Raw genomic sequence first — 22,037 nt, 5'->3', positions numbered from 1 at the left:
AGCACGGACATCAATTTGTTTTCCATTGGAAAACTAAAAATAGAAACAAAACTGATAGGAATCTGGTGTAGAAGAAGAAGAAAAAACACACAAATTTGCCCTGTTGTTATATCTAAAATGGCAAATAATAGATTTGTGTTTTTCCATTCATGTAAACAGTGCATTACCATAGAAATCGCCTCCTTTATGCACATGTGAGGGCCAAAGTGGGCGCGTTGGGGGATGGAGTTGCTAATCCTGTTAGTTTCCCTGTACCTCCGAGCAGCTCCTGCCACCAGCTCCCTTCCTGGGAGGACTGGCACAATAATAACCCAGAGACACTCAAGCACTGGTTCTCAGGTACGCTCACTGCTGCAGGCTTAAAGTCTGCCTGTGAAACGTACGTCTCATTCCCTCTTGTTAATATGCAACTCGGTATTTCCACCGTTTTAATGGGAGTCCGGTGCAGTACAGCGCATACTGCTGATTGCTGGATTCCTGAGTGACAGAGAAGCAGAACACATATTGCTGAATTTAATATTTGACACCTACAGTCAGAAAGAACTTTTACTTCACAATATGGCCCTCGGGAGACTTGAAGCTGGGTTTTTTCTTCAATTTTACTTGAAGTTGCACTTTGATCAAAGTTGGCAAGCAGCGTTTGATACCGACAAAAATAAAACCTGAACCGCTTTGAGGAGCGGCACAATTATAGAGAAACATATGATGAAACCTGACAGGGAGAGTGAAATTTCCCCCTGATCACTGAGCTCTAATCACTGTTTGACAACAATGAACCAGAGTGTGATCCCGGGGAAAGAAAAGCTGTTTTCCAGGAACTGATAAAACGTCAGTCAGGAAAAACTCCAGGGATCCATATTGTTGATTGATAAATGTGACTGCTGTCAAGACACACCCACACCTAGAGACACACAACCCTCATCCCGCTGCTCTCGTGTGTTGATGTCTGCCGTCTCTGTCATTTCACACATGTGGAAAAGCTTCACGTCTGAGCCTCAACACAAGCCGTCCGTCATCCTCCTCTGCACTTTGTCTCTGTCCAATTTAAACATTAGAGCGGAGCCCGACCTGTTTTATTCATCCGTCAAAAGAACTGCTCTCTGCTATTTTACAGTCATTTCTTTGCCTTTCTTTTTCCGAGCCCGGTTGGTAATGTTATTTATATCAGCATGTGCATTTGCTTTTTAGATGGATTGCAAAACCAAAGCCATTAGTTGATAATATGCTGTCGGGTTTCTCGCTGTTACTCTTCTCTGAATTGCATTAATGTGGCGCGCTGATCGGAGGAACTGTTTGTCTTCTTGTCTTGTGTGTGTGTGTGTGTGTGTGTGTTTGGGCATTGTTCAGCCCGTTATGTTTGTGGCTGTGTTAATATGTCTCTTGTCAATTTTATGAAAGTTTATGTCAAACTGAAATTCCAGTTGAATATTAAAGGTCTCAGCGTGAGCCCGTGATTGATGACTGTACGGCTTCCCAAACACAATGTTTACATTTGCACCCCCATTACTCACCCACAACACCGCCTCAGGGCCCAGTGCCCCGACGGAATATATTGCCAAACACAAGGAATGCACATGGCTACCAAAAGCAACAATGCGTGTCTTTTGGCTTATGATGCAAGCCATTTATATTTGCATGAATGTTTCTCTTGTTGGAAAATGATAAACAAAAGGAGTGTAAACCTGCACCCATTAAAAAAAAACAGTCCCTGAACGTGATCCCATAATTACAAACACTATTAACTCTTAATTAAGACAGATCCGAAGAAAGGAGGGAAAGACAGCTCCCCCCCCCCCCCCCCCGAAGATGAAGGTTAACAAATGAGATCTGTTTGTCCGTTTGTGCAATAAACTGTGTGATGCATTAGGAAGCCTTCCCATCTCCTCCAATGGCCGCTGTGCTGCAGAGTGCAGTGGCTGGTTCTGTGTCCTCCTACCCCACCCTGTGGTCTGTCTTTGACATGCTCCTACTGCCCGGGCCAGGAGGAAGCCACTCAGAGAATGAAAAGAAGCAGCGGGGGAAAAAAGGAGAGAAAGAAAGGAGAAAACTGAGCTGACCCTGATCACACCACAACCACACTCACTGTAATTTCTGCACACTTTGTGATTTATAAGGCGCAAGGAGGTGAATATTTTATTGCAATACATCTAGGTTAATATTCCAGCTCTGGGTCTGGAGCATTGAGGCAGGCATGAATCCATGGAGTTTGTTTCAGCAGGCCCTAATCAATCAGGGCATATGGTGGGTGGAGCAGCTTAGAAAAGAGCTCTGTTCTCATTACGCAGACAAATCATACAGTGCGTGTTGTAAATTACACTCCAGCACAGGGCTCCATTCTCCCCCCTGTCGTTTGCCTGAGAAAAGACGAGGGTCTGCAGTAAATATTTGGTTTTGTGTTTAAAAATGTGGGCCATAGGAATATGCTTAGAAGTTGCAAAGCGCTGATAGAAGGCAACGTGGAAATGCAGAGTGCTGCGCGTGAGAACCATTATAAGGTCTTCATTATGAAAACTGAAAGCTTTGAGCTTTGACAAGAGAGCCTCCAGAGGGGAAAGCAGCCTGGCATATAATATAAATGTTACAATATTGAGGGAATATACAATGCCATGAATAGAATTACATTCTCACCCGCCAAAGGTATTGCTTTGCACCGCCTCAGAAATCAGTCTGACGGGCAAACATACTCGTGCAGGCGTACTACCTCAAGCAGTAATAATGACACCTTTGTTTTTCGTGAGAACCAATAAAAGTCCATCTTGTTTTCTCGTGTGTGTGTTGGGTAAGAGGCTCATGCATGTTGCAGTTAGTCCCCGACAGGATGAGAGAGGAAACGATGGACCTGTCAGAAGCCGAATCTCATGTTCACCTGCTTTTTTAATTATTTTCCTCATAAAAAACGGTCAGATGTGGAAGTCCGCAGGGTCGAGACCACATGACAGAGCACGCCCGACCAAAACCCAGAGCAACGCAATCAATAACTTCTACTTAGTTGGAACAAAATCTAATATGATTTTGTAGGAGCCTTCACCCGGGCCGCTCCCGCTCTGACACACTTGACATTTGCTATAACTGCATCGAGTGAAACACGGTTTAATTTAGCTCGAACATCTAAGTAACAGTGTCTGACACCTTCCAAAAGACATGACATATATTTTTTTTCCACTTTGCCGAGCTGCAGGTGTCAAGACTCTTTTATAGAAAGCGAGCTCCAGTGTTTTACCACATCTGGAAGACTGTAAATATAAAAAGGAACAGTGACTGTCCTGGAGCTAAACAAAATTAACAAGCATATCCATCATAAGTCCAGTCAAAGGGGTTGCTGATTTCATCATGTAAGATGATGTAATGCAAATTACTTACACGCCGAGTCATTAATTAACAGCCCATTGCACTGAAGTGCTCTGTGTCTGTATGTTTGCTTAGCAGTGACTTTATAATCCTCACTCTGCAAGTCCCGACGTTTATGTTGGCACAGAACTCAGCAGTCAGGAAACAGGGAATCCAGCCAGGGACGTGAGGGCTGGTGAAACAGCACTGATCAGCTGGTAACGTGACATTAAGCCTTGTCAATCATCCCATCTACATACCTCAGCTCAATTCTGTATCATTAAGGTGAGAGAGAAAAAACGTTTCTGCCAAACGCTCCGGCTTGTGTGAGTGTTCGTTAATATAAAAAATGCAAAGCCTGGATATGAGGTATGTAAAGCGACGTGTGATTGACGTGTATTTAAGTGTGTTTGTGTGTGGCAAAAAAAAAAACCCTGTGTGTTTATGTGTATTCACAGGGCTGGATGTGTGTGGGTTCAGAAGTTGTATTTTTTTCTCCTGTTGCCAGTCAGGCAGTATAGGAGCAGGAAGCAGCTCTGGAGGAAGGGAGCTTGTCAGAGCTGTCTCACTGGGTGATGTTAATATGGCAATGCTAAGCTGGCACAGGACTTAAGCAGCTTACAAAGTACAGGGAAATAAACTTGATGATTCCACAGCAGTTTGCAAGACTTTTTAAATCCTGAAGACATCCCACCTCATGCTGGCCACATAACAAATTCGTCGATCATAAAAAAAAAAAAAATGCAAATGTAAACTTCATCGAGCGCCATGACAGCGTTGAAGTACTTCAGCCGTTGCTCCCTATATGCATCAACGCTCTTATTTTTGTATCGACTGCTTCAGTGGTCTGCTTTACCTACATGACAATTGAAGTCTAGTTCCCATTAGGGATCAATATTCATCTGGGTCACGGCAAATCCCTCAATTAACTCAGGGAGCGAGATGGAGAAAAAAGAAAAAATCAACTCCACATCCGCCTTTCTGTGCAGTCTCTTTTATCTTATCTCCTGATGGGGGAGTGAAATAAAAGGGCTGCCTTGCAACTCGGGATCAAAAGCCAAAGACCTGATCAATAGGAATTGGCAAACACATCTAACAGGGCTGCTTGCCGATCGGTAAATCTCCAGGACGCACCCGGTTGTGCCAGGACATACGTTAGTTTCGGGCACATAACACATCATCTCACAGCACATCAACAGATCATCTCATGTGACATGGTTCCATTCTGATTCCCATTAAAGTGATCAATCACCCTAATGGTCCCAATCACAGTGGCGAGATGTAATTCCAAATGTTGGATACTATATGGAGAACACTATACGTGTCTATCACTGTCTGGTGATCTGGTGTCACTGGGCTGTGTGCGCTGATGGTTTATGGGTTAAGCGTTATGGTTTCATGGATTTTCTGTCACTTTGTTGGATATCAGCAGTGACCTGGAGATCGACCTTGTCAGAACAGGGGTCCAGTGACGGCCGTTCTCTCAGCCGACGCCCCCCCCCCCCCAACACTCCCTTTCTCACTACACTGCACATTCCCCCCCACCATCTGCTCACATCTGATTCCAGTTGCCCACACTTTCACCCAAATTTCTCCTGCAATGATAATACCCCCCAATAACAGTCATAATCCCAGCATGCCGCGCTGCTCAATTACAGTCTTTAGGAGGATGGGATTAGGAGCAGAGGTGGTGGGGGGGTGGGGACAGTGGTAGGATGGTGGAATGAGTTGAGCTGAAGGGTGAGCGTGGGGGGGGGGAGAGAAGAGAAGGGAGGGAAAGGATAAGGGGGAGGAGAGACTGCTTTTTACTGCCATGAAAGGCTGCAGATGAAGAGACAGGCACAGCAGCAGTGGGTAAATCCCAAATAGCCTGTCACCAGCCGACAGCGCACTGGAGCGTGTAGAGCACAGAACAGCCCAGCAGACTGGCAGACTGGGTTGAGCCGGGCTACGGGGGGAGAGGGAGGAGGTTGTCTGCTGGGGCTGCAGGAAATGTTAAGGGTTGGCCAATTTGACTCTGGCACAGAGACAGGAGGTTGGAGGAGAAACACATCAGGTGATGGAGACGGGGGGACAGGGTGGCTTGGTTCATGATTTCAAGCCCTGGCTCATAAACATTTCTCTCTGATTGTGGCGGAAGGGACAGGGGAGAAAAGAGGGGAGGGGGGGGGGGGAGTAGAAAGCTGACAGGGAGAGAATGAGACGGGAGCGAGGGAGAGCAAGAGTCAGACAACAAGAGAGAGAGAGAGAGAGAGAGAGAGAGAGAGAGAGAGAGAGAGGAGGCAGCGAAAGTTGAGCTTAGAAATAAGGCATGCAGGGCTTATGTCTCCACGCTGACATTTACAGAACCCGGGCCCAGATAAACATCCCTCTCCCTCATCCCTTTAGTTGTGGCTGTTGATTGAGGGCAGGCTGGCAGGCAGATGAGCCATAATCAACTACTCATCACAACGGCAGCCATCACACACAGTGACACTGCCAGCAATGCAGGGGATCCTGCAGCCAAGTGACAAATCGGGGTTTGCAGAGCACATCGTATTTACGCAACACGTCGACGTGCAGAGCTTCTGCAGTCGGAGCACGTCGGCAAAGTTTGAAAAGGTAATCATCGTCTGGATGTGAAACCAGTAATGAGTCTGTCCTACGAGACAGACGCAGTCACAGCGAGAGGTTATGAAATCTATCAATAAGCAGATTTTGGTCGTGCTACTTTTTTGTAGAATAATGCAAAAATATTCCTGAATGAGTGACCAAGCTGATCAGCATCAGGCGCTGGCTGCTTGATTCGATATCAGGAGTAATATCAACACCATAATATGGCAATTTAATGTGTGAATGATTCAGTTCTGGCATTTATTCAACCCCTTAAAAAGGAAAGATCCATTTAATTGTATTTTCAAAGAGGAAATTAAAAAAAATTGTCTTGAAAAAACACTGACAACTTTGAAATTTGTGTTCCCTTCTTATTATATTTGAAGTCGTGCATTTTGTAGATACGCTTTGCCTCCGATTTCAAATCTAGTTCTTTGTGCCACTTCTTCTCCATCTTCTGCTAATGAGATGCTCGTATCATTCGGCCAAACAGACCGAGCCACAACAAAACTAGATCTCCTCCGACACGTCTGATGGGTCTTTGGCAGCTGAATAATATCACTTGTTAGAAGCCAGAACTTTTTTAAGTGATTATTTTCAGCCGCGCTCCCTCCATTTAAAGTCTTTGGGGATTTGAAAGAAACAGATTAAAAATTCAGTGCAAGGACGGAGTCGTTCTGTGGGAAACAAACTTCGAAATGCAAAATGGGTTAAGTAAGAGGTTACATTCAAAATATGTTTTATTACTTTAGAGCAAATGTTGTTCTAGAATTTCTGGTCCTTGTATAATCCAGAGCACCTAATTTCACAATCTAAAAGAGTGTACACTTTGAAGGGCGTGATGACACTATCTGAAATCAGACATCAGGAACCGTCCGAGGTAAAACACGGAGCAACAGGGGATCAAACAAACACTGAATGAAATATCTCCCTCACAGAGAAACTCTTTTTTCCTGTCTAACCTCCTCCAGTGGGAACCTTCATGTTCTCGTGTCAAGTTCTGTTCCACTGATTCTCCCACTGATCCCGCACTGTCCTGTCAAGCCCAGAGTGTACACACACACACAGACACACAGACACACACACACACACACACTAACACACACACACACACAGACAGACGGACCCCGGTCAACAAAGCTGTGGCTACCAAAGCATGAAGTGAATAAAGAAAACAAAGCGCGCCGCCCCTTCCTCACCCGCTTTCCCACCCCACCACCATGCCCCCCCCCCCAGTCCCATGAAGCAGCACAGCACCTGATGGAGCTGATAAAGTGGTTGATCAGCTACATGTGATGGTCAGTGGTCCAGAGAAGCCACAATGCTGTGGAGAGGGAGTGTAGGCTCGCTGGAGGAGTGTGCACACAGAGCGCTGGCAAAACAAATTATACAACTACTGGTGACATGAATTTACACAGAGGATAAACAGTGGAGCAATGGTGCAGTGTTTAATTACCAGAGTAAAGCCTCTGCTCTATGGCCTGTGTTGTTTTTCTTATTCATAGAAACCCCGTCATTTGGTTTCAGTAGTAGGAGCTGCCCTCGCCACAAATGAGTTGTTTTGGAGTATTTTTATGTTTTAGATATATGTTTTTCTTTGTCAATAAAAATGTTTCACTTTAAATTTTTCAGACATGTAAGAAATTCCAAGTGTTTTTTTAGCTCTGGTGAGGGAAGTATTTTTACTGGTATTTTCCAATTCTTTTTTAGAAATGTATACTACTACTGTGTAGTGAGTCCTGGGTAGTAAATGTTATGCATATGTGTGTAAGAAGTCTGTGATTATGGAAATATTCTGATACATCTAAACATTAATCACAATAGCAAAACAATTCTTTAAAAAATAATTACTTATACCAATAATATACAGTTTTAATACAGACAAGTTAATTTAGAGTCACAGAGCTTTCGAATAACTTTGGTGTGAACTAACATATTTTTAAAGAGACACAGCAAACTACAAGAAGAAAAATGGCTTAATTTAATTCAGTGCTTCTGGCAAACTAGTTTTATTAATTTACTTCAGACTGTTGTTAAAATAAACCACAGACTTTTCGAATTTAAAAAATAACAAGGCTGGAGCTGATCCAAACGTCGGGTCATGGTGTAACCGGAGGCCAGAGTGGAGGCCACTGATAAAGAGTTATGGAAGGGGGCAGACTCATAGCTGTTGTCCTAATTAATCCACAGATAGCTCTGATCCTCCGCAGTGGGGGGTCATGGGAGTTTCCACAGTGATGTGCCAGCCAGGCGGCCTTGATTATTTTCCAACATAGATTGCTCTCTCCCAGCTAAACAGGAAAGCGTTTGAGTTGAGAGTGTGAGCGGCGACTGGTGCAGCATCGGGCTCCCACGTCCACATGCAAGGGGACAAGATTAATGTAGAGGATTAGCATATCTGTGTAAGGACCTAAGGACTGTGTATTCTAATTACATCCCAAGACAGCACTGCCAAGACCATCTAAAGGCCTCAATTATGCTCTGGTGGCTGCAGGCCTTCCCGCTGCCACTCTTCAAACTCAGCCATTTTGTTTTGTTCCCAGCACATGCAGAGTTGACGTCCTTGGAATAAAAGGTGCAAAGAGCATCTTGTGAACCCTGTGATGGGGACATTGACGTCAGTGAGTCTCTGGCAGACCCACATGTACTCAAGGATTCACCATAACTCTACTTGTCCACTGCTGAGCCATGAGCAGAAGGACAAATGGTGTCATCCAGAGAGCTGAAAAGAAACAGGGGAGCTGGTCAATGGTGTCAACTGTCTGGTTTCTTCTCAGAGAGAGAAGATCCAAAGATAACGGTGCTATTCTTAATATTTGAGCTCTCCGGCAGACACAGGGAGACGCATCAGTAAATGTTTGTGAATACATCAATCTCTGAAAATACTATCTGAGCAGCAGGCTTTGCAACAAGGACAACAGGTGTCACACGTTCGCTGACAGCAGAATCGTGGAGGACACAGATCGTTGTGTTGACAGTGAGATTGAGGGTAAATCGGCTGGTGGCTTGTATCAATCAGTAGCTGGTGATAACCCACCTTAATGCAGATAAACACACTGTAAAAGATACGGTTGTTCCACATGACACATGTACGTCTGCTGTTCACACAAAAGGGAAAATGTTTAATTTTGAGACCCGCAAAAAGTATACAGCACTTATATACAATGGTGAATGAGCCATGAGTAAGTGCTTGTGTGTGTGTGTGTGTGTGTGCCTATGTGTGTGTGTATGTGTGGTATGGGTGTTGTCAACGCAGCAGATCACCTCCACAGAGAACAGACAGCCCGGCTCTTCACAGGTGATGACAAGGCTCATTATTTGGGGATCCAGCAGAACCTGATGGGTCCAGACACTCAGTGGACCACTTCACAAGGAGAAAAAATAAACTGCCACAGTTCAATTAAAAAGGTTGGAGACAACACTCAGCTACTGCAGCTTAGATGGGTGGCATATGAAATACACATTCAGCGGGACCAGAGACAAGGACAATATTGCTATTTTTGTTATATCAATAAAAATAACTATATCGCAAATGTGTGAAAAGCACAAAACACACACACACACACACACACACACACACACACACACACACACACGTATGCAACACACAGGCTTCCAAATGAGCCACAAACACTGCTCGGTACAAGCTGTGCCTTCACCGCTCCCAACCTCGCTGACAACCTCGGTGCTCCAACGCTCGACTGAGCTTTCAAAGAGCTCTCTACATTATTGAATACATTGGAATAGGAACTACGTCATTTCACATTTACTTTTACATTTCGCTGCGAGAACCCTTAAGCTTCAGGACAGAATCAGTTCAATAAGATAATCCCCACTCAGTAACTGCAGCGTGTGCAACTCAGGCAGGTGCACGGCCCAAAATGAGGTCGTCTGAAAAGACTGAAATAAGGTTTTCTAACACAGGATTTACCAAAGTTTAAACAGAGTTATTTCATCTATCCTGGAGAGTCATAAAAGAGACATTCTCTCATATTAAGGTTGATCATTTTAATTAGGTTTATTACTTGAAAACTACAGTGTTCAGAAAACACTGCCCTCTCCTCTTTTCACTGTTTTTTAGGTCCTGTCTATTTAACCCCCGACTCTGTTAGCAAATCCAAAGAGGCTTTTCACAACTGAGAGAGAGAACCCTTAAGCTTCAGGACAGAATCAGTTCAATAAGACAAAGGAGATCAGCAGAGCAACAGTAGAGTTGGGCATATTTGAGTGTTGGATGTATTAGAGGAGCAGGTGTTCTCTGGAGATAGTCTCACAGTCTTTAAGAGGTTGTCCCAGTAGCTTGTTCCACAATGGGGGAACCACAAGCTAGAACAGTCTAATTGCAGTGATGGCAACCACAGTTGATGTCATCTGTGAGAACATGTCGTCAGAACAGTTCACGTTTGCTTGATTGGGTTAAAAGGCATGGTGCAAATACACGTGTGTGGATATGATAAAGGGAAAGCACAGGAATCTAGATGTTGGTGTTAAAACATACATGTGCATATACGTTAGGTTGTAGTGAAGTAAGAGCCTGAACACTGACGGTGACTCCATCTGTATGACTTCATCTTCTGACTGTTCAGGGTGACAACATATTTGTGGACAGAGCGAGTGTTCACTAAATATTTACATTATTAATATCAATGTGTAGATTTAATAACATAAAAACAGTCATGGTTGAAAGAAAAGCAAAAATTCCAAGCATTGAATTTTGCATAGAAACAGGCCACATTGTCGTTTCATGTGATTTCCCCATATCCTGAGACAACATACACTTACCAGTTCCCTCATTCACATCTCTGTACATTCATCTCACAAACACACACACACACACACACACACACACACACACAGATACACAACACACAGGCTTCCAAACTCGCCACAAACACCGCTCGGTACAGGCTGTGCCTTTCGAGCGTTTCCCATCCTTGTTACTCGGCTGAGCTTTCAAAGGGCTTTTTACATTATTGAATACATTGGGTTTTAAGTGAAGGGGAAACGTTAGAGCATTCCTCATGGTTCCGTCTTCCCCCGGTTATCTAAACACCTCCTCTCCACAGTTGAGGCCTTTAATTATCCATCAATCATGAGCTCACTTGTACTCTACTCCTGTAGCTAGATTACAGCTTCCATGAACTTTCTATAGGTGCGCGTGCTTGGCCTATAGCATGAGCAATGCACACACCTAATGTGAGAATCACAGATAACAGCTTGGTTAAGACGGAACGTGCATGTCACACAGTTATTCCTGTGGAGCTGTGTGTGTTTGTGTCGACGTAACTGCGTGTGTAGCCACATACACCTTCATGCGTGTGCACACTTTGCAATGCAGAGCTAAATTGAAATAAATGATGCCTACGCTGCTGCCCCACCCCGTCCAATATATAATGCTGTGGGAATCTAAGAAGTGGGTCAACAACATAAACATGCTTAAACACGCGCTGGATCCTCCATGCTGCCTCCACAGACAAGATGCGGAGTGACACAAGAGATACAACTCTGAAATATGGATGCACTGGGACACAGTACATAATCCCAGTACCCAGAAATGGTGTAAGTGTGTGTGGGGGTGGGTAGGTGTGTGTGTTTTTTATAGCTATAGCAGGGATGATGGACAAGGGAGAGAGCCAAGAGTAGGGGATGTTATCAGGAATGAGAAAGCGGATCAGGTGACTCACTTGGAGATAAAAGCTTTGGCGCGCTCTAAAAAAAACGAGCCGGCTCCCGAAAGGTCATTAGCTTTTACTTTATAATTCAGCTTTGGTTCTTCTTCTAATGTTCCCACAGATTATGTTCTTAAAGTGACATTTCTGTTAAATAGACACAAATGAAATGTCACATTGGACTTCCAGCGACCCCAGTTCCCTCAAAACACAAAGAGTATTTTAATGCCGTTTTAAAAATTATTTATGTGGCTACAGCTTCAGAGACTCTGTATTATAGAGACTTATTTAACATCATCTTTTTCCCATAATGCCCTTCCTTTCCTCATGTGCAGTAAATTCCAGCGGGCGTCTGAAATGAGACTGTGTTAATGTTGAGTTTTCAGATTAACCTCCACCACCCGAGATGGATGTCACGCTTCAACCTTTGCTCTCCGTTACTGTCCTGTGGCTGGAATACACCAACATGAGTTTAATATTTAATAAACGTGCACACTCATAAAATATAAACAGACAATTTGTATGCCGGTGCATTTTGATGAATAGCAATAGGGTCCATGCATCTAATCTCGCATTTAACAATGAAATCGATACTTGCATTAATCAAGTTCCAGGGAGTCATTACAGCACAGTGCGAGGCACAAATGATGAAAAAGGGAGACTGATGTGGGTGGGGTGTGTGGGGGGGGCGATGTTTCCCACAGGTTGGGGTGACGGGAGGGGTACAAGGTTGTATTCTGCAGCTACACCTTGCCGATGTCCCCCTTCTGCCTCGCGTACAGATGACTGGTACATGCAGCAATTTGTAGATGTTCCTAAAATGCTTCACATGCAGGACACTAACTAGGCGGCTGTGTACAGAGGAGTTTCTAATCCCCTCTTAGCTTCTGCAGCGTGTGCAACTCAGGCAGGTGTACGGCCAAAATTAGGTCGTCTGAAAAGACGGAAATAAGGTTTGCTAACGTCGGAAGTTGTCGGGAGTTGAAACAAAGTGAGTTTAGCTACCTCGAAAAGTCTTAAAGGAGACATGTGCTCATATTAAGGCTTAATACTTCAATTAGGTTAATTACTTGAAAAAGGTTTACATACAGTGTTTAGAAAACATGACTTTCCTCATCCGCTTGTTTCTAGGTCCTGTCTATTTAACCCCGCCCTCCCAATAAAGCCTGCTCTGCAATGATTGGCCAGCTGTCTCACTCTTTTGTGATTGGTCAACCGCTTCCAGTCTGTCGTGTGAAATGTCAACTACCGCTCTCGCAATTGTCTTGGCTTTGTTAAAGGTCGAACTAGCCACTAGCTTCGATGTCCCATGACACCGTGGTGGCACTTGAGTATTGATCGGGTCACTTACGAGAGGTTTCAGGAACAATGTTGTGTGTGTTTGTGTGTGTGTGTGTGTGCTTACTTTGGGCTTTTTAACTTTGCAGAATTCGTACGCACATACACAAAAAAAAACTATACAACAAACAGGAGGAAAGAAAAAGTGTCTGTCGTGCAACATGATGAAATCTAACATCCAATCTAAGTTGGAATCAAGGGTTTAATTGGCACAAGGCGAGGGAGTAAATGGGGCTAACTTGTTTGTAATGGGACTTCATTTGCCTGCTGCTCTAAAGCAAATTTAATTTGTTATGTCTCCTTCAGAGCAGAACACAGAAGACAAACAGTCCAGTCAGGAGAGGCTGTGTCTAAACAGAACAGCAGGTGAAACAATAGACAAGAGCTAAAGAATTCCACAGAGCATAGATCATATTTCAATATCCTGCACGGTTATTGCTGCGGTTAAAATTGCTTTTTGGCCTCTAAACAGTGTGAGGAAACTTAACTTCTTAACACCACTTCCCTGCAAATCCATAATAATAGTCCTCCCCCCGCTTTGGGAACGTCGAGGTATAGTTGAGGAAATAATACCTCTATCATCAAATATCTCCTAAAATAGTCTGAGATGTATGAAATGTCAGATTAGCTCCAGTTCTCCGGCAGCCTTCAAAGGCAGAAGTAAACGTACGAGGAATACACACAGCTCGTCTGAGGTATTTATAAATCATCTTTGACACACACTCCGCCCCTGTATGGCAGATTAACATTTTTATGAGATTTAAACTAATGGAGGATAACAGATGCGTAAGGAGACGGAGGTCAGTTGTCCAAGTTCACAACAATGCAACACCAGGATTTAACCTTCAGCAGGGGAGGTGTGTGTCTGTATTTGTGTAAATACTCGCTAAACTTGGCAACAACAATGTGTTATAATAAAATCCAGCATTAATTCAAGAATACTTGGCTGCTGAGTCATTCAAGAAACAAAGAAGATTGCTTAATATCGTACTTACTGTAGGTGGTACAGGGATGTGTGCATCAGTGCTCACTACATACTATTACTACTGATGTGTAGTGTGTAGTCCATTGAGAATGGAGGGTTGATTTTTGGCTTCAGGAAAAAGAAATAAGACAACTTCCCCTCGCCCCATAATTAACCACATCTTGTGTAGGGCAGAGGGAATGTTCAAAAGGTGCTTTCCAATTAGGAATTAATTCGTCACACAACCTCGCACTTTAATTAAATGTAGCACATCAAATGGAGATGTGAAATATGAGGTTATTAATGCGATGACCGATAATGGGTGTTGCCAAGCTGGGGCCTTTCGTAGCCGGTATAAGCCCGCACCCTCTGAAGACTGGTGGCATCACAGCTTAGCCTTAATCCCTCTGCCCGTCAAAAAGACACATTTTCCTAATTGCCTCTTAACTAATATGAAATTAGCACCTACGTACGTAAAATGATCATTGCGCGATGTGAATAATGGAGATTGGGGAGGGAGGCTTCCGCAGCGATAGGCTGGTTGAGCTCATTAATTATTGTGTTGCTGGGGACGGCACCAGGGAGAGGAGAGCGCTCTGCAGTCGGGCTGCAAGGATAGTGCCTCTCAAGGGGGGGATCTGGGGGCATTAGCCCACTCCTCCAAGGATTATCCATGCAGTTTTCAAGGCACCGCCGAGGGAAAAGTACACTGTAGAGGATTTTGGATCAAGTCAATCGAAGGAGGAGGTGCATTGAGAGAGAGAGAGAGAGAGAGAGAGAGAGGGGGAGAGAGAGAGAGAGAGAGAGAGAGAGAGAGGACTTAACCTAAAGGGTATTAAATAAATGACCAAATGAAAACAGAATTACATTTCCCTTATAAAACCATACATACTGTAATTGTGAGCTATCCCTTGGCTAAATGCACAGTGCTAGATAACCCAGTTGATAGTAACAGATTGAGATTAGGGTTTTTGCATAATTTGGGATTATGATTCAAGAGGGGATTTATTATAAAGACTTTATAATCGTCACTAAAATTAGTCAAAGAATAGCAATTCCCAGAGTTTTCATCCAAGACGGCCGGCGGATTATTGATCTTTTCAGTGTTTACAGTAGCGTGGATGAAATACTCTTCAGGGAATATCTGAGGGCTATGGTAATTTCAAAGTAGCCCCTTAAATGGTAAATTGACCTACATTAAGCAACTCATGTTCCTGACAACATTTTTTCCGATGACAGATGGCACAATTCCCAAAGCAATAGATCAGTTGTCCGACTAAAGCTCATCAGTGAATGGAAAATATTAAGAGCCTTGATTAGTTTTTGAACAATCTGTCTATGGTGCTGTTACATTTTCAGAATTAAACAATAAAAAGATTAACGTTCAGTTTGACTATTGAAATATTGAATTTGAGCATCCCAAACTATTAGAATACCAATTATTTAACTATTATCATTATGTAAGAGAGATATTTGATGTGCTTGTGTCATCATATCGTGACTAACGCTGCCTGGATTAAAAAACACGGGGAAATAAATAACATACAAGAGCATATTTGGCTTTGTTGTATACAAAGCCACAGAAACTTCTGCCACTCCAGTCTTATCATCCTCTCCAGTGCTGTTTCCCACATCCCCATGGCAACTGCTCGCCTCCTTATCCTAATCACTCCAAGTTAACCTTGATATGAAACAGGGCCCAAGGGACCACTCACACTTTTTGTGCCAGCTTCTGAAGACAGACACCATTTCTAATAATAGCCATAAAAGACATGGCCGTCTGGATATTGTGGGAGTTCTGAAGATAAATGATGAGCTTAGCAAGACGACTTAAAAAGTGACATGCGGGGGGGGCAAGTCAGTCGTAGGGAGCTGATTATTTGAAAATGATGTTCTTGGGGACGAAATCAACTGTGGTTCCGTTAGATATGCGTAGTATCGACAAAGACGACCATATTCTCCACTGCTGGAGTTCTGTGAGCGTGTTTATCACATGGGTGAACAGCGATAATGCTGGAACCACTCCGCTCTGATTCACTGACACCTTTTGACCTCGGATTGTTCCACGCAAACTCATAATCATTTCCCGTATCTCCCTCTGAGCGGCTCTTTGTCGTGGGCAATTTTTTGGAGCAGAGCCCATGATCCTCCAGTTTGACAGCTGTACATTAAAGTTATATTGCAATTAGAAGAAAGTCTGCCCTGGCTTCTGTACGGAGCGAGACATCTCTGCACGGCGCTTAACTCACATAAATGGTAGTCAGCTGTGACAAAATAAAATGGTCATTTAATAGACATACAGGTTTAGAATCAAAATGAACTGTATTGTACTATAAGGCACAGCTGAGTCTGCATTGAGAGATTCCAGAGAAGAAGAAACATTACATTGACGGCTTCATGCATCACTAGTTTGGGAAATAGTCGAGGAGAAGAAGAAGACAACAGGACTGACTCCCGACTGACGCCCAGGGACACTGCACGGTGTTTTATGGAAGCACTTTGTTGTGGGGGGGTCGCTGCATACATTTAAAACCAGCACAGAAAAAAAAAGCTTGAGCAGCAGAGATTGAGATGACCTATCTCATTTTTAATGGAGCCCCTTGGCTGCAGGGTGGGTAATTATGACTGACCCAGGGAATGTGTGGTCGCTGGTCACCTCTGGCCTCGCATGGCCTCGAATGGCCCTGCCCCTTCCATTAGACAAGGCCAGGATGTTACAGCTTACAAGACAGTGTGCAGACTCCACTGACAGCGGGGAAGGCAAAGCATTGCTAACACTCACTGTCAGTTACAGTTCCTTATACAATTAAATATGAAATCCCTTATACATTTTATCATTGTTGTCCCTTCTATGTCTGCAGAGTAGACGATCAACACCCAGTGTAGGTGAATGGTCAAAGCTAAAAACAGCGATGGTTATTTGAATCTCTACTCATCTGTAGTCTTCCGTCTGTGGCATAATTGGCAAGGTACTTGTTTCCTGGTCCCTGTCAGTCGTCCCACATCCAAACCTTGTCCATGTGACATCAGCACAAGCTCCTCATTTGGTCTTGGCCCGTAAGAATCGCTTTTTTGCTCTGAAAAAAAACCCTTTTCTATATCAAAAGAGCACTAACCCTCATGCCTGACACATTGTATATCAACAACATAGATGTCAAGGTCTGTTGGGTTCACGCCACAATGACGAAATCACATCGACAGCGACTGAAATCTGAAATGGCTGCAATGCTCCCGCAGTGCAAGTGTACGTATATATCTGAAGTGTTTGAATGTAGGAATGATTTCAGCGCCGTATTCATCTCCTTGATCGCCGGCTGTGATGGCACTATGGGTCGACCCTCTGTTAATTCGGGGGAAACACAACTACCCTGAAACAGTAAAAGCCATTACTGGACGTGATAGCATCATTTGGTCCCCATTACGTTTACAATTCACGGGCACATAAAAGAGTGAAATCTTTTCCTAGTTGAAAAATATGAGACCATGAACACTTAATCGCTACATTAATGAGATCAAACGCCCACAACGGCGTTCTGAGACGGAGAGAGCGATAAGACTGAGGTTAAAAAAAAATGTTTACAAACTCTACGACCATTATCCTCAACCCACAGATTATAATTACTCCACCTTAAATGTGTGGGTGTTATATGCGGCGTAATATAATTCCGGCAACACAAGTTAATGTTCCCCCCTCTAAAACACAAACAACACACAGGAGGTCAATGTGATATATCAGAGGTGCTTCACTGTGTATTTGACCTCAAAACATAATTTTCCACAACAACGTTCTGTCCATTCTAATTGCGCCCGCAGCACAGACCCACGTGTAGAACCAGGCGGTTAAACAGGAAATGATAATCCACAAGCCTCGATTATTACCCCAGAGTAAAGCACTGAGTAAACGTTTGCAGCAAAACATCCTTATTTTTTTTATTTCTTTTTGATTCAGCCAATTATACCTCGAAGCAACTTAACACAAGTTTATAGAAGCTTGTGTTAAGTTGGAATAATAATTCAAGGAAGAAAGGAGACAAGGTGGAAGAAGAGAGGATTGAGAGGAGAGAAACATTAAAGTGTGTGTTTGTGTGTGTGTCTTTGCGTGTGTGTGTGTGTGTCTCCAAAAAAGTACACGTAGTGGTGAGAAGTGTCTCTCCATAAGGCCATAAGGTAAACTCTATGGGAACTGTGACTCCAAGCCAGAAGGTATTGAAAAGCCAGGTGATAGCAGTAATGAAAGAAATGCAATAATAATGCAATAATAATGGTCGGGTGAGTCAGCTGGGCCTCCGGCACTCTCTCCATTGTGCAGCACATGACCTGGTTTCTCTCCTGCTCCGTTCCTCCACTGGAAACACAGGGCCAAGGTGCCGGCCATCAATAATAAATACACACAGTTACCGCTGCCACGAGCCCCTGAGCTGCACGGGGCTGAGACGAAGGCTTATTATAGTCCTTCCCTTCTGTTATTGTTTAGCCCTGAAAGAAAGTGGTATTATGAAAAATAGGACAAGAAAGAGGAGCTCGGCTTGGCACAGTGTCAGGATCAGGCACCACTAAATTGACGCTGTCCTTGGACGGGAAATTACGGCCGAGCCGGGCTGCACACATCCAAGCTGCATCTTTCTTGTTGCCATGGCATGAAGGAAGTGCGGCCATAGAAAGCAAATTGCCTTTTGTGGTCATTTACTCCACCGGGGACGAGGAGCCAGGGGACGAGGAGCCAGGGGACGAGGAGCCAGGGGACGAGGAGCCAGGGGACGAGGAGCCAGGGGACGATGTGTGGAAACGCTGAACAGAGCCACACCTCGGAAGTTGCAACCGAGCATGACACCACACTGCAAAAACTTTGTTTCGGTTCCACCAGAGCCGTGTGTCGTGTATATTCGTTAGAGTAGACCATGCTGGGACGTGCCTTAAACACAAAGACAGGCTTATATTTATGATGCCTATCTTCTGGACTCTCAGACATTCTCGGAGAGTCCTCCAGGTGTTTATCTTATTTGAACTTTTTGGGATGACTTTTGACTTAGGGAATTATCTCTGACCAGCTAATGGATGAGTTCAGAAGGAACTTTCTTGACCAGTGTGTCTACATGTTCGGACACAAAAACGTGCCCTTATTTAGTCAAAAGTCCCATGGGGGACGTCATTTACCTGAAGTCAAGGGTGGAACCAATGTCCCTATATAACTGTGTGTAAGACCCCCGCACGTCAGATTTTCACCATTTGGCTGTGTGATGTCTCCGGGTTTCTAGATGCCCGTCCTGACCTGTGAAACTCCTGTGTAATAAACTTTGTTATACTGAAGGTACTAGGTCCTCGGAGTCCTTTCTTCATCATCAACTACTTCTACAACATCATCGACCTCTCGGCTACATAGAATATACGATACGTGTCTTCGGGATAAGAGATTGAAAACATATTTCAAACACATGCTGCTGGATGTGTGACAGGCTTATAGCATTTGTAGAAGTGTTAATCAAAGTGAAAGTCATTTTATTTAAAAAACAATTATTTTTTTCGTGTTGAAAAAAACAAACTCTGGTATCCATTGGAACTAGTGCAGAAACCATGAAGCCTTTATTCCCCAAACTACTTCAACTCACTGGCATGAAATGTCATAAAGCCAACAAAGTAGGTAGTAAGTCGTGGTGGTAGTATTTAATAGCAACGCAGTTTAAAAGCTTAATAATGTCACATATATGATTATGTTTTTGTCGACTGGGAGAGTTTTGGCAGCAGAGAGATTAAGGAGAACATTCACGTCTCCATATTCCACCACCTGTTATCACACAGGCAAACTCCATCTGCTGACTAATCTTGTCTCTTTTCAGGTCTTTTGATTTTTTTGGTAAAATATGTTCTACTCCCTATGTAAATTGAATCAAATTTATGAAATATAAATATGTATATTGTTAAAAAACACTTCCAGCTCGATCAGAGACTGACCAGGGAAAGAGCCACTGACTCAAACAGGCACTCGACTGTCTCCTGGACACGGGTTGTGCTTGTTAGCAGTTCCCTGCTACAGTGAAGAAGAAGAGCGTGTGTACATCACATCAGGGACAGACAAGGTCCTGTAGCAGACCTGACACATGCAATTTTTACTGATGACAAACCTGCATCGTGTGCCGACCGCCCTGGTGGTGCCTCTGTGGAAGGTGTGTGTGTGTGTGTTGTGTGTGTGTGTGCACGTATGTGTCCTATATGGCTGATGGGGATCTCTAAGGGAGCTGTTTGTCCATGCATCCACTCTGTAATCACGGCCATAAAAGAAACCAGACGCAACGAAAGACAGGCAACTGGCAATAAATGACACGTCCTCCCAGTGGTGTAATACCTTCCTCGTTCATCAGTCAACCACTGTACACACACATCTCTCCGCCATTCCACTGCTGCTGCTGCTGCCCTGCTGCTGCTGCTGCTGCTGCTGCTGCTGCTGCTGCCCGGCTCAGTGCAGCGTTCCTCTCTCGGGAAGAATTACTCGGTCGGACGAAGGGATTGATCGAGCTCGGCCACCATTTGATGTTTATTTCAGCTGAAATGAAACCGTCTTGTGCCCTCGATAAAACCTCTGGCACAGACACACAGGCTGAGAAGACTACGGCCCCATGATGAAGTACAATATAATATCACACCTTCATGTGTTTCAGACAGGGCACGTGTTTCACCCGAAAGACCTTGAAATTAATCTGCCGCCCTCCCTCCCCGAATTTACGGCTGCATCTCGCGTGAGATCGATTTCACACCACAGATCTGTAAATGATGGCCGGGGTGTCAGAGTCCCCGGCTCCCTGCTGAGACAGGGGGTGAAACAAAGACAACCACAGGTGGGCGATGAACAGGGTGGGAGCGGGTAGAAGGAGACGTGGTACTAAAAAAAGGACACGTGGGGCGGGGGGGGGGATATGTCTTGAAGAGCATGAGGAATGAAAGGAAAGACAGCAAGGTGAGGAGATCAGCAGAAAGCGGAGCTCTTTTGAGAAGCCGGAAAGAAAAGAGAGAGAGAGAGAGAGGCAGAGCTTAATCTGTTCTTTCACAAACATGCAGAGGTGAGGTGCTGTGGGCCCGGGAGCAGCGCTTATTCATCTGCAGGGGAAGTCGTGTGTCACCCCTTCTCCCTGCCAGCCACGGAGAGGTCATATATTTCCTGTCTGTAAACCATCAATCCACACCGGGGGCGACAGCCAAGCGCAGGCTCACACACTCGATCCCACACGCAAACACACACACACACAAATATGTACAGTACACATGCAAACACTGTTCACAGGACCGATCCACGTGCACACGGACCTGAGTGCGTGTGCCAGTTCACCGGCGCTCTGCACAAACGTTCCTTTCCGGTTTATGAATTCTCTGGTTTCATTAAAAAAACAACAGGATTGTTCTTCCTGCACAGTTTTTAAAAAATTCATTTGGATGCATTTAGTTGGTTTCACGTGGACTTTCATCCTGGGAAAAGAGCGACTAGCGAAAAAAGATAAAAAAGGAAGCATTAGGGTCTGAGCTATTTTTACTCCATGCAAAACAGGGAAGGACTCGAATAAGGATTCAGATGTCGTATCGTTTCAGGAGGAACTGATGTGAGACACACGCCAGCACTGGAATTGATGAATTTTGGGTGAGCGGCAGAAACTTCCAATCACATCCAGTTAGATCCCTTCAGCATTAATAATGCACCAGCCTTTATCTTCCTTCTCTGACCTCTTAAATCACTATCACAAAGCTGCTGGTCAGGAAGTTAACTAGAAACCCCCCCACCATCCCTCCCCACTTCTATCGGATTTGCCTCAATCCATTCCTCTTCATTACCTATAATCTTATCTACCCTCTACTCTTTCTTGCGAATCACCAGGATTATTCATTGGAGAATGTATTTTTACTCTTAGGGGCCCTAGTGGCACATGCTTTGTCTCACAGCATTAGTTAGAACCAATAAGGATGTGATTGAATTTAACACAAAATCCTCCCTCTCAGTGTGGATACACAGGAAAACGAAGAAGAAGAAGAGGAAGTGGGGCTCTTGACCAAGATGCACTAGTGTGTGGAAGATGTGCAACATTTCCCATCTTTCAAGCTTAAGTTTTCGTGTACATGCTTGTGTGTGTGTGTGTGTATATGAGAGAGAGAGAGACTGCAAATGA

The sequence above is a fragment of the Pleuronectes platessa genome, chromosome 5 (assembly GCF_947347685.1).
Source record: "Pleuronectes platessa chromosome 5, fPlePla1.1, whole genome shotgun sequence".
NCBI classification, from domain to species: domain Eukaryota; kingdom Metazoa; phylum Chordata; class Actinopteri; order Pleuronectiformes; family Pleuronectidae; genus Pleuronectes; species Pleuronectes platessa.
The sequence above is the reverse complement of the archived record's forward strand: the minus strand, read 5'-3'. Positions refer to the sequence as shown.